The sequence below is a fragment of the Neofelis nebulosa genome, chromosome 2 (genome assembly GCF_028018385.1).
Source record: "Neofelis nebulosa isolate mNeoNeb1 chromosome 2, mNeoNeb1.pri, whole genome shotgun sequence".
NCBI lineage: Eukaryota > Metazoa > Chordata > Mammalia > Carnivora > Felidae > Neofelis > Neofelis nebulosa.
The window spans coordinates 89,521,233-89,541,028 of record NC_080783.1 but is presented as its reverse complement, the minus strand read 5'-3'; the positions used below and the strand labels follow the sequence as shown (position 1 = coordinate 89,541,028).

General features: G+C 33.0%; 1 protein-coding gene across 4 annotated transcripts in view; it reads right to left on the bottom strand.

Annotated features, from left to right (window-relative positions):
- The window catches only part of LRP1B (LDL receptor related protein 1B), a 1,890,044-nt gene that overhangs the window by 1,088,736 nt on the left and 781,512 nt on the right, over positions 1–19,796 (bottom strand). The gene's annotated exons all lie outside the window — the stretch shown is intronic.

Below are 19,796 nucleotides of genomic sequence, written 5' to 3'. Positions count from 1 at the left end.
AGCAGAAGTATAACTTATGTATACCTATGGATCCAATTTAGGGTCAATTTATTGTCACACTAATTTTGAAGCTTACATTAGCCTGATTAACAATTTCATTTCAAAAGTCCCCATGTTACCTTTGTCTATAGACATGATTTTAAAATAAATCACTGAAACAAGATTTGGCCTTACCCACTTTGAACATCAAATAAAGCTGTAACAAATGAAACTTTCTCTCCACCATTTACAGATTTTTTAAATTTTTTTCATTATTTTATATTCACAGATTTTTATTATTTCTCCATATAGTTATTGTCAAATTTTTTAATTACACATATGCAGTTGACTATTAGAAAATAGATATGTAGTGTTAATTTCTTCAACAGTAAGCCTTGTAATAAGCTATATATGCTATTTTGGGATGTAGAGATCACATTTTAAATATGAGAGAAGTACATATGGTTTCACTGCTGAAAACTGATTCAAATCTATATTTATGGCAATACTAGCCCTCTACTTAGGGTGCTAGGCTCTAAAGCAACTATAGCTAATATAAATCTATTCTTTGCATGTTTTCTGAAGGAGATATATATTTATTTTCATATCAAATTTTATTATAGTCCTGTGTTTGTAACAAATGGATTTAATCATGCAATTATTTAACCTTTTTAATATTTATTTATTTTTCAGAGAGAGAGAGAGAGAGAGAGAGAGAGAGAGCGCAAGCATGAGCAGGAGAGGAGCAGACAGACAATCTGAGGCAGGCTCCAGGCTCTGAGCTATCAGCACAGAGCCTGATGTGTGGCTCAAATTTACAGACTGCAAGATCATTACCTGTGCCAAAGTCAGACGCTTAACCAACAGACACACCCAGTTGCCCCAAAATATTTAATCTTTAATTGTGAGAAGATACAGAGGACATAATCCATGTCCTCACAATAAGGTCAGAGAGGGACTGTACTTATCTTGTTCTCTGTTTTAATTGCATTGCCTATCAGAACTCAGTAAGTAGTTACTAAAAGGATAAATGAGCTGCAAAGATACTGACCCACTAAAATTAGTTATAAAAATCTGTAGTTAAAAATACTTTTAACATTAATACAGATATTGGTTTTAAGTAAATTATAATTTCAATTAGAATAGAGAAATTGTGAGAATTTTATATATGGTATGAGGTCTGAATCAGTTTACCTTTTCCACATATTCAACTGTTCCAGCACCAGTTGTCAAGAAGACTATCTTTTTTTTCCACTGAATAGCTCTTGCATCTTGGTCAAAAATCACATGTGTGTGTGTGTGTGTGTGTGTGTCTGTCAATCTCTTCCTGGACTCTCATTTTTGATCAATTGATCTATTTGTCAATCTTGATGACAGAAAGTCAATGTTCATACCAATATCTCACTGACTTACTATAGCTTTATAATAATTCTTTAGTTCAGGTAGGGTTATTCCTCAAGCAATGTTCTTTTTTCAAAGTTGTTGTAACTATTCTTTCTAAAAAAATTTTTTTTTAATGTTTATTCATTTTTGAGAGACAGAGCATGAGCAGGGGAGGGGCAGAGAGAGGAGACACAGAATCCGAAGCAGGCTCCAGGCTCTGAGCTGTCAGCACAGAGCCTAACATGGGGCTTGACCTCATTAGCCATGAGATCATGACCTGAGCCAAAGTAAGACTCTCCATCGACTGAATCACCCAGACACCCTGTTGTAACTACTCTATGCCCTGTGGATTTCTATATGAATTTTAGAACTGTCCTGTCATTTTCTACCAACTCCCCCTAAAAATGCCTACTTGACTTTTGATAGGGATTGCATTGCATCCATAGATCAATTTGAAAAATACTGCAGTTTAACAATATTAAAGCTTCTGGTTCAATATGGTATACCTCTTCATTTATCTAGGTCTTTTTTCTGTAAGCAATGTTTGGTAGTTTCCAGAGTATAGTCTTACACATATGTGGACAGATTTACCGAAATATTTTTTATGCTATTGTAAATGGTATTCAAAAATTTTCAACTTGATTGCTATTTGTCATTATATAGAAGAAAAGGATTTTTTTAAGTTTACTTATTTATCTTGAGAGAGAGAGTGTGTGTGAGCATGTGAGTGTGGGGGAGACAGAAAGAGAGAATCTCAAGCAGGCTCTATTGCCAGCACACAACCCAATGCCAGGCTGGAACTCATGAACTAAGATCATGGCCTGAACCAAGGTCAAGAGTAGTCAGATGCTTAACTGACTGAGCCACCCAAGCACCCTGAGGAGAAATGATTTTTGTATATTAATATTCTAGACTGAAAACTTGCTAAAATCACTTAATAATTTTAGAAGATTTTTGTGTACATTTGATAAGATATTCTACATAAACTATGAGATTGAAAAAAAAGAAAGTTTCACTTATTTTCAAATCTAGATGTCTTTTATTTATTTTCTTCCCCTTTTTTTGGCATTGGTAGACTATCTAGTACGAAATTGAATAGAGATGGTGAGAGCAAGCACCTTTGCCTTTTTCATGATTCTAGAGGGAAAGCACTGTTTCTGGCCATTATGATATTAGCTGTTAAGTTTTTTGCAAGTCCCCTATATTAGACTGAGGAAACTCCCTTCTCAGTTTGTTGAGAACTTTTATAAGGAATAGATGATAGCTATTGCCAAATGCTTTTTCAGCAATTGAGAAGATAACATTGTGATTCTATTTTGCTCTGTTATTATGTGGAATCACCCTGACTACTTTTTGAATATTTCTTGACATGAAGCATTAACTTTTAAAATATATTGAATTTATTTTGCCAAAAGTGTAAAAAATTTGGCATGTACATGCATGAGTGATGTTTCTGTGGTCTTTTTGTGTAATGTTTTTGTCTAGTTTTGGTGTCACACTGAGGCTGGCCTTATAGAATGAGTATGGAAATAATTCTCACTTTGATATTTTTAAGAGTTTGTGTATAATTGACATATTTATCTCTTAAATGTCTATTGAAAGTCACCAGTGAAACCATCTAAGCTGGTGGTTTTGTTTGTGTGAAGATAGTTAACTACATAGTAATTTTTCTTAATATAGAGCTATTCCAATTATCCATTCCTTTGAGTGAGCTTTGGAATTGTGTCTTTCAAACTATTTGTCCATTTCAGTCAAGTTCATCATATTCATTGGTGAAATATTGTTTGTAATATCCTGTTATCTTTTCAATATATATTGTATCCTTATTGATGACATTTTCTCATTCCTGATTTTGATCTTTTGTATATCCCTCTTTTTCTTGTAATAGTCTGGCCAGAGGTTTATAAATTTTACTAATCTTCTCAAAGAAATGGCTTCATTTTCACTTATTTACTGTTTTTTTTTTTTTCCTCCCAGTAATTTAATCTTTTATCAGCTGTAATCTTTCTATTTCATACACTGTGCTTACTTTGGGTTTTATTTGTTCTTTTTCTAGATTTGTCAGATGAGTGCTATGTCATCTGTTTAGATCTCTCATTTTTAATATACACGTTCAGTGCTACATTTTTGTATATATATTTTATTCAGCTCAAATACTAACATTTCTTTTGACCTCTTCTTTATATCTGGGTTATTTATAAGTGTGCAATTTAGTTCCCCAAAATTTGGAGATTTTCCACTGATCCTATATGATTTCTAATTTAGTTTTAATTTTTTTTTTTAATTTTTTTTCAATGTTTTTTATTTATTTTTGGGACAGAGAGAGACAGAGCATGAACGGGGGAGGGGCAGAGAGAGAGGGAGACACAGAGTCGGAAACAGGCTCCAGGCTCCGAGCCATCGGCCCAGAGCCTGACGCGGGGCTCAAACTCACGGACCGCGAGATCGTGACCTGGCTGAAGTCGGACGCTTAACCGACTGCGCCACCCAGGCGCCCCTAGTTTTAATTTTTAAAACAAATTTCAATAACAAATCTTTTTTTTTTTTTACATTTGTTGAAACTTGTCTTATGAATTGTATACCCTGGGAAATTTCCCTCTGCACTCAAATAGAATATAGGTTCTGCTTCCTTTTGATGCAGTGTTCTATGAATATTAATAATAAGTAGGTTAAGTTAGTTGATAACATTGGTCAGGTATTTAGGATGTTGTTTAGTTGTCAATCAATTACTGAAAAGTGGGTTTGAAGTCTTCAACTGTAATTGTGGATTTGTCTATTTCTGCTTATGATTCATTAACACTGCCCCCCTACCCCTCATGTATTTTGAAGCACTGTTCTTAGGTGTATAAATGTTTCAGATTATTATACTCTCTTGATGAACTCACACTTTTATCATTAGAAAATGCCCCCTTTCATTGCTGGCAATATTCTTTGTAACCTGCTTTGTTTGATGATAACATAGGTACCCCAGCCTTTTCTTTCTTTCTTTCTTTCTTTCTTTCTTTCTTTCTTTCTTTCTTTCTTTCTTTCTTTCTTTCTTTCTTTCTTTCCTTTCTTTCTTTCTTTTTCTTTTTCTTTTTTATTTTTTACTATAATGAGTTTAACTCTTAACCTATTTTTGCCTTTATATTTTAATCAGATTTCTTGGAAGAAGTATATATTTGGCTCTTGCTTTTTTATCCATCCTGCCAATCTTTGGCTATTTTTTAAAATGTTGATTTATTTATTTTGAGACAGAGAGCAGGTGCGCCTGAGCAGGGTAGGGGCAGAGAGAAAGGAGAGAGACAATACCAAGCAGGCTCCACACTGTCAGCCCCTAGGTGTGGCTCCATCTGAGGAACTGTGATATCAAAGCCTGAGCCACAATTGAGAGTTGTAAGCTTAACCGACTGGGCCACACAGGTGCCCCCATCTTTGTCTATTTTAATTAAAGCATTTAGAAGTTATTCCATGTGATTTCTGATATTGTTGGACTTATATCTATTATCTTGCTCTTGCATTTTATTTTTACCCATCTATTCTGGCTCCCATTGTTTGACTTTTTTGCCTTCTTTTGGATCAAGTAATATTTTTGTGAGCCATTTTCTATTATTGGTTGATTGGCTATAATTCTGTGTATTTGTTTCTTTGGGCATTACAAATATACATCTTTAACTTACTGCAATCTACTTTCAAGTAATATTGGACCACATAGCTCAGAGTACAAAAACTTTACAATAGTATACTTCCATTTCTCTATTCTTTTTGCTAATGTTGTTATACATTTTACTTTAACATGTGTTATCAACCAATTATTAAACAATCAATTTTTAAAAACTTAATAATAAAAACTTTTTTAACCCATGTAGTTGTCATTCCTTTCCTTTGTGTGGTTTCAAGTTCCCATCTTCCATCTCATTAAGGTTCTCTGTCATTTTTTATAACTGGAGTCTGCTAGAGATGGATTCTTTCAATTTTTTATGTCTGAAAATATCTTTGTCCTTTTTTAAACGTTATTTTTACTGGGCAAAGAATTCTACATTAAGGTTTTTTTTTTTCCAACTAAAGATGTTAGTCCACTGTTTCATGGCACGTGTTGCTTGTGATGAGAAATCTGTTTTCATTCTTCATTTTTGTTCATCTCTACATAATTTGTCTTTTAAAAAAATCTGGCTACTATGAAGATTTTCATCAATTTTTTATTAATTTGGTTATGAAATGCCTCACAATTTTCTTCATGTTCCTCATATTTGAGTTTCACTGAATTTCTTAAATTTGTGGTTTCATAGTTTTCATTGAATGTGGAAAAGATTTGGCCAATAATTGTTCAAATGTTCTTTTCTCTCTTCCATCTCCTTCAGGGAGCACAGTTACCTATATGTTAGGATGCTTGAATTTGTTCCTTAACTCATTGATATTTTGTTTATATTTTTAAAGTCATTTTTTCCTCTATATTTTGGATTTCTATTCCTGTATCTTCAAATGTTCTATTCCTCTATTCTTCAATGCATAATGTTTCATAATTCCCACGAACTGTATTTTTCACCTAAGCATTATAAATTATGTCACTAGAAATTCCAAGGAGGTCTTTTTAATAATTTCTATATGTTTACTTAACATATCCAATCTCTCCTTTAGTTTCTTGAACTCATGGAATACAATTGTAGCATCTATTTTAAGTGTCTTTTCTGCTAATTTCTATCATCAATGTCATTTGCTTGGTTAGTTCCAACTGATATTTATCCTAAATATGGACGTTTTGCTGCTGGTTTGGATAGCTGGCAATTTTTGATTGGACATCAGATATTGTCATTTTACACTATTTTGTGCTAGATATTTTTATATGCTTATAAATAAACTTGAGTTTTGTTTTGTGAAGTGGTTACATGCAAGTGGTGTGATACTTTCTGGTCTTTATTTTACGTCTGTTAATGCTGATCAGAACAGCATGTAGGCTAGGACTAATGTTTCTGAACTACTAAGGCAAAATACTTCTAATCTGTGACCTCTGAATTTTGAAGTTTTTCAGTCTGGCTCATATGAACAAGCACAATTCCCGGTCTTATATAAATTCTGTGAATATTTTCCCTCTTTTATAGGCAGCTCTTTGCCTGGCCTTGTGTAGTTTCCTCAGTGTATGTGCTCATCAGTGATCTCATGTAAATAATAGAGAGGACTTCTCTGTGGTCTACAGATACCCTTGTGCAGCTCTGTTCTCCCCAGTTCTGCCTCCCCATGAAATCTAGCTGCCTCTACCTCCCCTCATGCCTGGCTCTCTCCCTTCAATTCAACTAGAGAGGTAGCTGGAGTCTTCCTAGAGGAGACTCCATGCATGACTGGTGGGCAAATCAAAGGGCTCTCACTTCATTTTCTTCACTATCAGGGAATATTGCCCTTTGTGACTCAATGACCAAATGCCGTAAAAATAGTTGCTTCATATATTTTGTCAGTGTTACTGTTGTTGTTTTAGGTTAAAGGGTAAGTTGCATCCCTGTCACTTCACCTTGCCTGGAAGTGGAAGCCTCTTATTAAAATTTAAATTTGATTATACCACTCTGGTTGAAAATCTTCACTTCCCATTTCAACTTGACAGCCTAAGTTCTAACACAGGTCAAACAAGTCTCTACAGTAACTGTAAGGTTATCATTCTGAATTCATTCATGACTACTTTTCCCATTCACTTATCTGCTCTGGCCACAGTGACACCCTTGCCTTTTGTTAAATAAGTTAGGTGTGCTCTCTTCTCTGGGTCCTAGCCCTTGATGGTTCCTCTGTCTGGAATGTTCTTTTTCCTAGATACTGATATGGCTGGCTCTTCAAATATTACATTCTCATCAAGGAATTCTGTGGTCATCTTATCTAAATTTACAACCTAAATATGATGCACCTCATTGCCCTTCCTTTTATTTTTCTTCTTAGTTCACATGTACACACACATACACACACACAAACACATACCTTTTAATCCATCTTATTATATTACATATAATTCTGGCTTGCCTTTTACACATGTCCTATTCTAAGTAAGGTATAATATTTTGCACTTTATTTGTATTCTAATAATATAGTAAGAATTAAGTGCTAATTGTAATCACAAAAAAAAATTCAGTAGAAATCAAAATTTAGCACAATGCAATCTCAATTCTTTGAAAAAAATAGAACAGGTACTTCACCCAGTAGGTTAAAGAGTTCTGATTACCCAGTGGGATGTGTAGGTATGTGTTAAGTTAACCATATGGTAACCTCTTACCATTCTCTGAATACGGAAACAGGGAATTACAAGAAAAAAATAATTTAAGGAAATATAAGAGATATTGAGTTATACAAACATATTCCTTTATTTACATAAAGGCATATTTGCTTTCAGATGTCCATGTAAATCAGATTTAATTTAATGTATTTTTAAGTTTTAGTAAAATCAATTCAGTTCAAACAACTACTATAAAACATTTCGTCTACTTTTCAGATAGCGCAAGAAAGTAGCACTACCCTAGAATACTATACTATGATTTACTTCCGATGAAGAGTAATCTTGCAGCTACTTATGTTTTCATCAAGTGTATTTACACTCTTGGTTACAGTCAGGATCTAGCAACATTTTTTTTTCACAGTAAAACAGAATGGAGAATTAAAAATAAAAGTCATGAGATGAAATATTTAAAATTTTTACTCTGAAACCTTAACTTCCAGAAGTTGAACGGAAATAAGTAGTTAAAATAACATGTCTAAAACACTTCTTGAGATAATGACAAGGCACTTCAAAAACAGAATGGGCTATCAAATGGGACCAGGCCCTGAACACCAATCTAGTAAAATGTAGTCCATTATGTCCACATTAGACTGGATTATAGAAACCTAGAAATGGTCACACACATCTCAGAGTGCTCTTCATACCCTGGGTGGTTTTAAGCACAAAATGTTTCAGTCTAAAATTCTTGCTAACAGCCATGTCTATGCATTAGCTTTTCCCACTGTCCAGGTAAAATTGAAACATATGTGCCCATAATATAAAGAAAAGGCAAGAAATCTTAAGTAAAGTGGGTAAGGCTGGAGGAAAACAAATTTAGTACACAGCACAACTAGATTTTAAAGTGAGCACTGGAAAACATATTATTTTCTAAGTACAGAATTATTCTGTTTTCATTTAATTAATCACATTTCAAAGCAAAGGCGTACCAAGTAACCGAATAGTCAAAGAGTAAAAAAATAAAAAAAAAAAACAACTAAGAATGTAAAATATAACTTCAAAAACATCATTATATATTGGAAAAATTACTTTAAATCTCCCCAAAGGAGGAGGCAGAAATAGAATTTACTATCTTGTTTTGTAGTAATGACTTAGAGGATTCATCAGAATGTTTTTTTTGTTGGCTTGTATTGGAGGTTTAACAATATGAGTTGTAGACACAATTAAATGCAAGAGGTCTCTGGCTGAGTGGTCATCCATAAGAGATTTGCTATTGAATGTGACAAATGGACTTTTTTATAAGGAAATCAAAGTGTAGAATACTGGCAAGTATCCAGACTTTTTGATAAGAAACTCTCAAGTTTCAAGGACTTCCTCACCAATACTGACCATAAAAAACTAATACACATTTCCACACAATTTCCCATTCCTCCTCAGTGTAATATTCCCTATCCCCATGCATACAACACACACACACACACACACACACACCAGAGGCCATTGTACCACTATCTCAAAGGTCTGTTTAAAAGTCATTTTTGTCAGGGGTGCCTGGGTGGATTAGTCAATTAAGGGTCTGACTTTTGGTTTCATTGTAGGTCATAATCACGTGTTTCGGGGAGTTAAAACCCTGTCTCAGGCTCTACACCCTCCCACAACTCATGGTATCTGTGTTTCTCTCAAAATAAATACATAAAATTTAAAAAAAGTCATCTTAGTCAATACAAGAACCAGTGGTTTTTTTTGAAGTATATGGACAGAAAAATCTAATATGAAGAATTATTTTCAAAAAGTGATTTTTAACAGAGGACAGTTTTTAATCTTGAAACACTGAGGAAGTTGAACCTCAAAACCCTGTAAGTTTTCATCTGGTATCCTAGTAGACTAGGACCCTATCAATACTGTTGATACAAATCCTGTCCATTCCCTCAAATCGGAACAGCTACCTTAGGAGAAATTACCCTACAGGTAAACTCCCATGCAAGGGAGGTCTATACATATGATTGCACTGGTATCCAAAATGTTTTTTTTTTTTTCCCTAATACTGTATTTCTCTTTCGGAAATTGAACTAGTTAGAAATTCCCCTAAGTTACATGCATCCTCTATTTAAAACATGACTTTCTGGGGCACTTGGGTGGCTCAGTCAGTTGAGCATCCCCACTTGAGCTCAGGTCATGATCTCATGGTTTGTGACTTTGAGTCCCACGTTAGGATCTGTGCTGACAGCTCAGAGCCTGGAACCTGCTTCCAATTCTGTATCTCCACTCTCTCTGCCCCTCCTATGCTCACACTCTGTCTCTCTCTCTCTATCTCTCTCAAAAATAAATAAACACTAAAAAAAAATTTTTAAATATGACTTTCTGGGGCAGGAGATACTGTGGAGGATAGGGTAAAGATATACAAATCATTAAAACCTACTTTAAGGCCTTAACTCAATTTCTTCCTAATAGCTATACAGCAAAGATGTGGGAAATGTGAAGGCTGTGTAAAGAAAGCAATTTTGGATTAGGGATAACATTTCAAAGGGGTTAACATGAAGACAGAGAAAGTCAGGGTATGGTTCTAATTGAAGGGGTATGGTGTTGAGTATCTTTTGAGATGTAAGGGGAAAGTGAGAAGAAAGTTACCAGGAACAAGAAAAACTACTCAGAGTAAAGAGATGAAAGGAAAATTTGGCTATTGCAAAAGTTTTCCAGTGTTCACCTTTGTCTGGACTGGACTGACTCTTTTTCTGTCAATTCTGGATGGTCACTTATAGATAGTAAGTCTTGAGGCCTGTTGGTCTTTTGAACTGACTTGGAATCAGAAATCAAAGATGAAGTCTATGTGGTAAAATTCTCGATAGCTCCAATTTAAACATTTAATTACGAATGAATTCAAACTATCACATTTCACACTTTGCAACAAAAGGGGCTTTCATCACATGTTCAAATCTTACCAGGTTGAGAAATGTTTCATAATATAAAACAGGTAATCTTGGAAAAATTAAGTCTCAGTTTAAGTATTTACTTGTCTGCTCAGGTCATTTTCATGTAATTCCTTTCCTCAAACTATCCATGATAAAAGCCATAAAGTGAACTTCTGTCAGCTTGAGATAATGAAAATTAACAGGGGAATGAGAATCAAAAACTCAAGTGCATTGGGACCCAGTATCATTCTTTCATTCTACCAACAACTTCTACTGGTAGAATGAAAAAATTATATATATATATAATTATATATATATATAATATTATATATTATAATTATAATATATAATATTATATATATAATTATATATATTATATATTATATATATTATAATATATATAATATATATAATTATATATATATATATGGTATACAAATATATATGTGATGTCACTGAATATTTCTGAATCAAAATGTTCTTCTATATAAATTTGGTTTCTAAGGTTTAACTCAAAAATATATTCTTTTATTAAACTCCTATTCTACCCCTTCTATTATGCCTCAAACATCACTTTCTTTTATTCCTTTGTATTTTATTCTTCTCCTGAACTTCCCAATATTGATTTATTACCATTACTTGCTTTGGAGCTTTTGATCAAGATGCCCTAGATACAGAGGATACAAAGTACATTGTCTCTAAACCTTAATTCAGTACAACATGTATGTCTTTCAGAACATTTTCCTTCAAGATCAAAATCCACTGCACATTCTGCAATTTTTCATTCATTCATTTAGTAATCAAATCAGTTACTAACCTCCTACTATGTAGCAGAGACTGTGCTACCCACTGGGAACACAATAATGTAGACTCCTTTTACATAAAGTGCCTAGTCTAGTGGGAAAGTCGAATATAATCAATACTTACTTTCATAATATGATAAAACATGCTTGAAAGAGACTGAGGGAGAACATATATAATCTCACCCTGAAGTAGTTCAAAAGGAGATTGTGTTGATTAGAAATGTAATGTGAAAACTCAGCTCCAAATGATGTACAGAAAACAGCCAAAGACCAGTGAAAATGGATGTGAGGCAGGCTACATAGTGACAGTAGGGAGAAAAGCATAGCATCACAGATGGAGAACTAACAGATCAGAGACATGAGGAAGCAGGGGGTATTTGGGGAAATGAACGTATTCATTGCCATAGAGGAGAGTGTTTAAGGAAAAAGTGGCAAGATAATGACTGGGGAGGTAAGCAGGAAGATTATAAATAATCTAATAATGTCATACTTTAGAAAGATTCTTTTGGATTCTTTTTGAATGATTCATTAAAATTAGAAAAATCAAGTTAGATAGATAAGTTATTAGATCCTTGATCCACTTTTGTATTAGTTTCCAGCTTACAAAACACATTACCAAAAAGCTAAAGGAATGTCTGCAGACGTTTTTAACTACTGGTATTGTGCTATGCTCCATAAGTAGTCAATAAATACTTATGAATAGAAATGTGCTTTAAAATGTATTTAAGATTGTGGTATTACTTTAAGCACCATTTTTTCTTCAATAAAACTTATAGTTTGGAATAATTTCAGATTTATAGAAAAGTTATAATGATAGTACAGAGAATTTCCATTTATTACTTACTCACTTTCCCCTAATGTTAACATCTTATATAAGCATGACTTAAAGACTGCTTTGATTCCAGAAAAGATTTAATTCTAATGAATTGATAGCTTTTATTTCCTTATGATGATGTGGAACTGACCCTTGGTTAATTGATTTAAAACTCAGAAAATACTTAAACATATGCTGGCCAAAAAATGATACAAATTTATATATTACTATTAAGTGAAAAGATACTGTCCCATAAAATCATGGTTGTCACATTTTACACTAAAGCAATATCAAGAGATATTTATTAAAATAGCAGTCTTACATTCTCCATCATACAGGAAATACTATCTAGTAAATCCTGGTCTATAATTTGTACTAGGAAATTTGGTCACCCAATAACCACAGTATCTGGTGCAGAGTCTTAACATTAATAGTGGAAGAAGCAGAATGGCAGCAGACTTAGGAATTAAATACCTTATTATTTTTATATTAAATGTGATTAAGATTTTATGAAACATTCCATAGAGGTAATGCCATTTTTTCTAAGTCAATCTAAATTCAATTTACTAATATAAACAAATAGGTTATAGATCATACAGAGATAATCCTTATTTTTAAGTAACCTTGTTAGCCATATATGGTAGACAAAAATAGTACATCAGCCTTTTTCTCTTGGACATAGGAAGCCCATATTTCCCAACATTCCTTGTATTTATATTGGGGCCACATGACTGGGTTCTAGACAATAAGATGTGGGCAGAAGGGGTGCACACTAATTCCAGAGATGGTCATTAACCTCACTGCATTATGATCTTTACATTTGCCATTCCATTATAACCTAAAAGACCAAGTATTTATAATGGAAGGTGTCTGGATCATCATTAAGTAATGATTTAAGGGGAGGCTACCTGCCATCCAATTAACATAGGACTATAGAATGAAAGAGAATTAAACTCTTCTGCCAAACCTTGAAATTCTTGGGGTTTTAACTGATCCAATTTCATATTATAATACTCCATATTTCATGAAGCAAAAGATTCTAGTTGCTCATTTTTTTTTGGTGGTAACAACCACCAAATGTAATGTTCTTACATTATTTCCAAACATCATTCAACTTAGGAAACATTCTGATCATCTTTTATTTTGAGTGTAGGGAACTATTAAATGAACAACATATGTCTACAGACATGCAAATTGAAGTTCATGTCTAAGTTACTATAAAATGAACCAGAAGAAAAAGCTCTAGATATTGATATTTTGTTTTAGTTTAATTCCCAGAAATATCATGTGACCTTAAGGTAAATCATATAATCTTTCTTACCATAAGTGTTTAATAAATGGTCTTTTCTATCAACTTTTTTCCTTCCTAATAGTCTTTCTTATCTTCATCCATAGATCTACTATACTAAATATTCAAGACTCTAAATCTGAATACTAAGAAAAAATCTCAGTATAGCTATTTTCATATATTGACTCTCAATAAAAGTTGAGAGTCTAATTTCTGAAGAGATCACAATTACGAAAGGGAAAAATAATGAACTTCAAAAAGTAATTGATAATTGAAGGCATAGTTAAAAAGTATTATTTTCACCTCTTTCCCAATTAAGTCATATCAAAATAGTTTGTAGAGGGGCGCCTGGGTGGCTCAGTCGGTTGAGGGTCCGACTTCACCTCAGGTCACGATTTCACGGTTCGTGAGTTCGAGCCCCGCGTCAGGCTCTGGGCTGATGGCTCAGAGCCTGGAGCCTGCTTCCGATTCTGTGTCTCCCTCTCTCTCTGCCTCTCCCCCATTCATGCTCTGTCTCTCTCTGTCTCAAAAATAAATACACATTTTAAAAAAATTAAAAAAAAAAAGTTTGTAGAGAATGCACCCAGGAAAACTTCAGAGATGGCATCATATGAGAACACAGATGAAATTATCTTGGGAAAGTTAAGCAGAATTCATCACTGAGGGAGGTCATTGAGACAATGCATAAATAGGTATACTGACCAAACCAAAACCCGTTACACAGAAAAATCTTACTAAGTATTTACATACAAAAAAGCATTATTAATGCCAACCTTGAGCAGCAGAAGTACCTTTTTAGGGACCCAAAATAAATTAAAATAAAGTAGCACACCAAAACATTAACTCATTTTTGATGTATTATAGATGTTATTACAAACTAGGAAATGTGTTTACACATGGTTGCTTTGTTAGCATTATTTCTTAATAGTCACTAGAAGAAAAAGATGTGATATGAGAACATGGAGAAGTGAAACTGTGAACTTCAGAATGTGAAAAATATTGTTGAACATAGTGGCAGTATTCATTACCTCACTAGAAACAGCTTCGGCACAGCAATGTGCAATCAACCCTGCTACTGTGAATTTAAAAAATTGAAAAAAAAATTAACATGGGAATCTGAAAACCTAGAATAAACTTAGAAAATACATTACTTAAACATCAACTCTATAGCATAAATCTTTAATAAGATCTCTAGAGAACATTTTAGCAGAGTTGAGCCAAATTCTACATTTAATTAATCACTAGTAGCAAAATAGAAAAATAGAAATTTTCTTTTTTTATAGAACTCATTTTACTTTTATTATTGAAATGCATTCTGGAGGTATTACACACCTTTCACAAGCCTGATTGGACACTTATTTATTGGTAAGGGAGATTAATGATGGGTAGTAAAAATTTTTTATTTCACATTTGTGTATTATTAGAGTGTTGATATAATTTAGACAAGTACCATAATGCACTAAGTGAATGGCCCAGATAAATATAACCCGTCTTGTGACCATCTGTCTACCAATTTGCTATCTATAAGTATTCTTGATTTTACTTTGTATCAATATACTCTTTTCCAAATGTACCACTTTTTTTTTACATTTTATAAATATATTTGTTATTCAAAAACATACTTCATCACTAATCAATAAACCTACTTTTTAACATAGGAATCTTTTAATTTATATTGATTATTATAATCTTAGGTGATATTAATTTTTATTTTTTAATTCAAATTAACATTCCAGTGTTATATATTGTTTCAGGTGTACAATATAATAATTCAACAATTCTAGGGGCTCCTGGGGGGCTCAGTCAGTTAAGCATCTGACATTGGCTCAGATGATGATCACACAGTTCATGAGATCAAGACCCACGCCAGGCTCTGTGCTGACACCTCAGAACCTAGAGCCTGTTTCGGATTCTGTGTCTCCCTCTGTCTCTGCCCCTCCCCTGCTCAAGTGCTGTTTCTCTTTCAAAAATAAATAAATATTTAAAATTTAAAACATAACAATTCAACAATTCTACACCTTACTCACTGTTCATCATGATTAGTGCATTCTTAATCCCCTTAACCTATATCATCTATCCCCCTCCACCAACCTTAAATGTAATATTCTTAAGAATTGTCAATTTTTAAATTGTCTAAAGGATGGATGCAACTAACTATAGATTGGTTTATAGTATTATTTTTGCATATGAAGTAAAATAATAATTAAAATCCTGAACATCATGCCAGACTCTAAATTAATGAACAAAGCAAAATATAATTCCTTGTAGGTAGTATTATAAAAGGCATCCTTGTCTCCTAGACTTTTACCTGAATTAGTCATTTAAATTAATTTTAAAGAGACTGTCATATTATGATCTTGAATACTACTACCCTTTCTCAGATACTATTCATATCTTTCATTAAGATTACTTCTCAATCCCACTGTTGTAGACACCTGTCATATTTTTTGATTGTCCATATGTTAAGTTATCCCCCATTATAAAGAACACTCCTCATAATATACGGTCTGAAAATTCCAACTACTCATTTTCCCAACCTCTTGTAGCATAGCAGAAGCACACTTCTTGGGTAGTACATTTAGGTACGACCACCTGAGACTTTTGATCAGAAGCTAGTTTTGCGAACTAACAGAAGGAGCATGCACTCCATGCATACCCTGGTGAGAATGCTGCTCTGAGAGGCAAATACAGACATACGGTTTCCAAAGATATCAATGGAAGCTCTCTGAATGGCAGAAAACAGTATCTAGTGCTGATGATTGCAGCTGTATGTTCAGCCGAGTGAAAACACTGATGTCTTCACTGGACCAGTTCTGTGATATGCTTTGAGGCACTGTTCTAGCCTGCATGATTTTCAACCATGATTCTGCTCTTAGAAACACTTTGAAGTACCACATATACTTTTAAAACATTTTTTTTCTGCTGAAATTATCTAGAATTCTTTTAGTTGGCTTTCAAATAAAAATTCGATACTAAAGCTGAATGTAGTGATTAAAGAGCATTTTCGTTTGTCTCATTTTGACAATAAAAATGTTTTTTGCAAGTAAAAACAGTGTAGTACATGTACAGGGCCAACGGAAAGAACAGTGGCATGTACTCTTGATTGTGAACCAAAATACTGTGAACTTGTTTTGGAACCCACCCAAAGCTTCCTTCTTATTATCCCAACCTATCTCCAAACACAGAGGTTAAGAAGCCTATTATTTGATTCACCAGCCTCCTCTTTAGTTCTGGCATAACAGGAAATGATCATCTGGCCCACTATAGAAGAATAAGACATGATGGGGAATATGTGCTTATCTTTAGGTAAAGCTTTTCCTTCTAAGTAAAATGAGACTTTCAAGAAGAAATATCTGTGGTCTTCAGCTGGTTATTTTTGTTACAATGTGATTCCTGAAACCATATTAACCCCTTTGTAACTATATGGAGTCAAACCTGAAGAACAAGCCATTGCATTAAGGAAGTCAAGAGTTAAACCATGGCTAAATCCCCAAATACCTTGCATCACGATATCAAGAAACAACAAGTAACCTACTGTTGTACCAAGTTGTAACTTTCAGCTGAAAACAATGTTAAATTGGGCCTAAAGACAATGAATAGATTTACCAAGCAGTGGGGTAAATAAATGGGAATTTATAAAATATTTGTGTCACTGAAATATAAGCAATACATGAGTAACCCATTGACATGTTTTTTAGTTCTACAAGGGGTAGAAAATATTTTCCCTACTGAACAATCTAACACACTTTCTCTAATAGTACACATTATGATTCTGGGCCCATATGTAAACATAAATACACAAGACAATTAGAAATACAGGAAGAAATGCACACAAAACCAAATCAGTAATAAGTATATAGAAGAGTAATAAATATATAAAATAATTAAAACTATTAATATTGTTGTATTGATATGTAAACATATATTATTATATGTGATAAATATGTAATATGCAAAATGATTATAGAAAATCAATAATAAGTATCAGAGCATTTGGACTTGGTTAATAATATTGTTCATAATTCTGTAACTAGACGATCTACTTCAACAAAGACTACTTATGAAAACATAATGGTACAAAATTTCTGGGATAAAGCAAAAGCTGTTCTAAACAGGAAGTTTATAGTAATACAGGCCTACATAAAGAAGCAAGAAAAATATTAAATATACACCTAACCTTACATCTAAAAGAGCTAGGGGGGAAAAAAAAATCAACCTAAAACCAGAAGGAAGGAAATAATAAAGATGAGAGCAGAAATAAATGATACAGAAGCTAATATAAACTAATATATATCATATATTATATGATATTATATATCATATATATATGATATATATTATATCATATATATATATTATATATATATATGATATATATATGATATAATTATATATATTATATATATTATATCATATATTATATATTATATACATGAAATCAGGAGCTGGTTCTTTGAAAAGATCAACAAATTGGTAAACCTTTAGCCAGACTAAACAAACAAACAAACAAACAAATAATGAGAGAGAGGATTCAAATAAAATCACAAATGGAAGAGGAGAAATAACTACGGATACCACAGAATTATAGACGATTGTAAGACAATAGTGTGACAAATTACATGTCAAAAAATTGGACAACCTAGGGGAAAAGAATGAAACCATAGAAACATATAACCTACCAAAACCAAAGCAGGAAGAAAGAAAATTTGAACAGATTGATTACAATCAATAAAACTGAATCAGTAACCAATAAACTCCCAAAAAACAAAAGTACAGAACCAAATGGCTTCACAGATGAATTTTACCAAACATTTAAAGAAGAGTGAATACCTAATCTTCTCAAACTATTTCAAATATTAAAAGATGAAGGAAAACTTTCAAATTCATTCTTTGATGCCTACATTACCCTGACACTAACACCAAATAAAGATACCACAAAAAAAAAAAAAAAAAAAAAAAAAAAAAAAAAAGAACTATAGGCTAATAACTCTGATGAACATAGAGGAAAAAATCCCTGACACAATATTGGCTAACTGAATCCAACAATACATTTAAAAATACAGTCACCACAATCAAGTTGGATTTATTCCTGAGACGCAAGTGTGGTTCAATATTCATAAATCAATAAATACGATATGACGCATCAAAGGAAAAAGGATACAACCCATGTGATTCTTTCAATAGATGCAGAAAAAGTATTTGACAAAGTATAACACTGATTCATAATAAAAAGCCCTCAACAAAGTAGGCTTAGAGAAAAATACCTCAACATGATAAAGGCCTTATATCAAAAACCCACAGCAAATATCATACTCAATGGAGAAAAACTAAGAGTTTTTCCCATAAGGTCAGGAACAGGAGAAGGATGTCCACTCTCACCACTTTTATTCAATATAGTACTGGAAGTCCTAGTCACAGCAATCACACAACAAAACAAAAAGCATCCAAATTGGTAAGGAAGAAGTAAAAATTTCACTAATTGTAGATATGATACTATAGATAGAAAACCCTAAGACACCACCAGAAAACTACTAGAAGTGATAAATTAATTCAGTAAAGTCACAGGGTACAAATCAATGTACAGAAACCCATAGCATTTCTGAACACTAATAATGAAGCAGAAGGAGAAATTAAGAAAACAATCCCATTTACAATTATACCAAAAATAAGAAAATACCTAGGAATACACATAACCAAAGAGGTGAAGGACCTATACTCTGAAAACTACTAAACATTGATGAAAGAAATTCAAGATGACACAAACAAATGGAAAGGTATTCCATGCTTACGGATTGGAAGAACAAACATTGTTAAAATGTCTATAGTGACCAAAACAATTTATAGATTTAATTCAATCCCTATCAAAATACCAATAACATTTTTCACATAACTAGAACAATCCTAAAGGAGTATAGAACCACAACAGACCCTTAACAAACAGAACAATCTTGAAAAAAAAAAAAAAAACTGGAAGTATCATAATTCCAGATTTCAAGTTGTATTATGAAGCTAGAGTAATCAAAACAATATGGTACTGGCACAAAAATGGGCACAGGGATTTAAAACAAAATAGAAATCCCAGAAATAAACCCACAATTGTATGGTCAATTAATCTTTAAATAAAAGAGGCAAGATGGCAATGTGAAAAAGCCTGTGCAACAAATGATGCTGGGAAAACTGTACAGCTACATGCAAAAGAATGAAACTGGACCACTTTCTTACATCATACACAAAAATAAAGTTGAAATTGATTAAGGACCTAAATGTGCGACCTGAAACCATAAAACCCTAGAAGAGAGCACAGTTAGTAATTTCTCAGACATTGGCCATTGGCCATAACAACATCTGTATAGATATGTCTCCTGAGGCAAGAGAAAAAACAAAAACAAAAGTAAACTATCAGGACTACATCCAAACAAAAAGCTTCTGCACAGCAGAGGAAACAACCAACAAA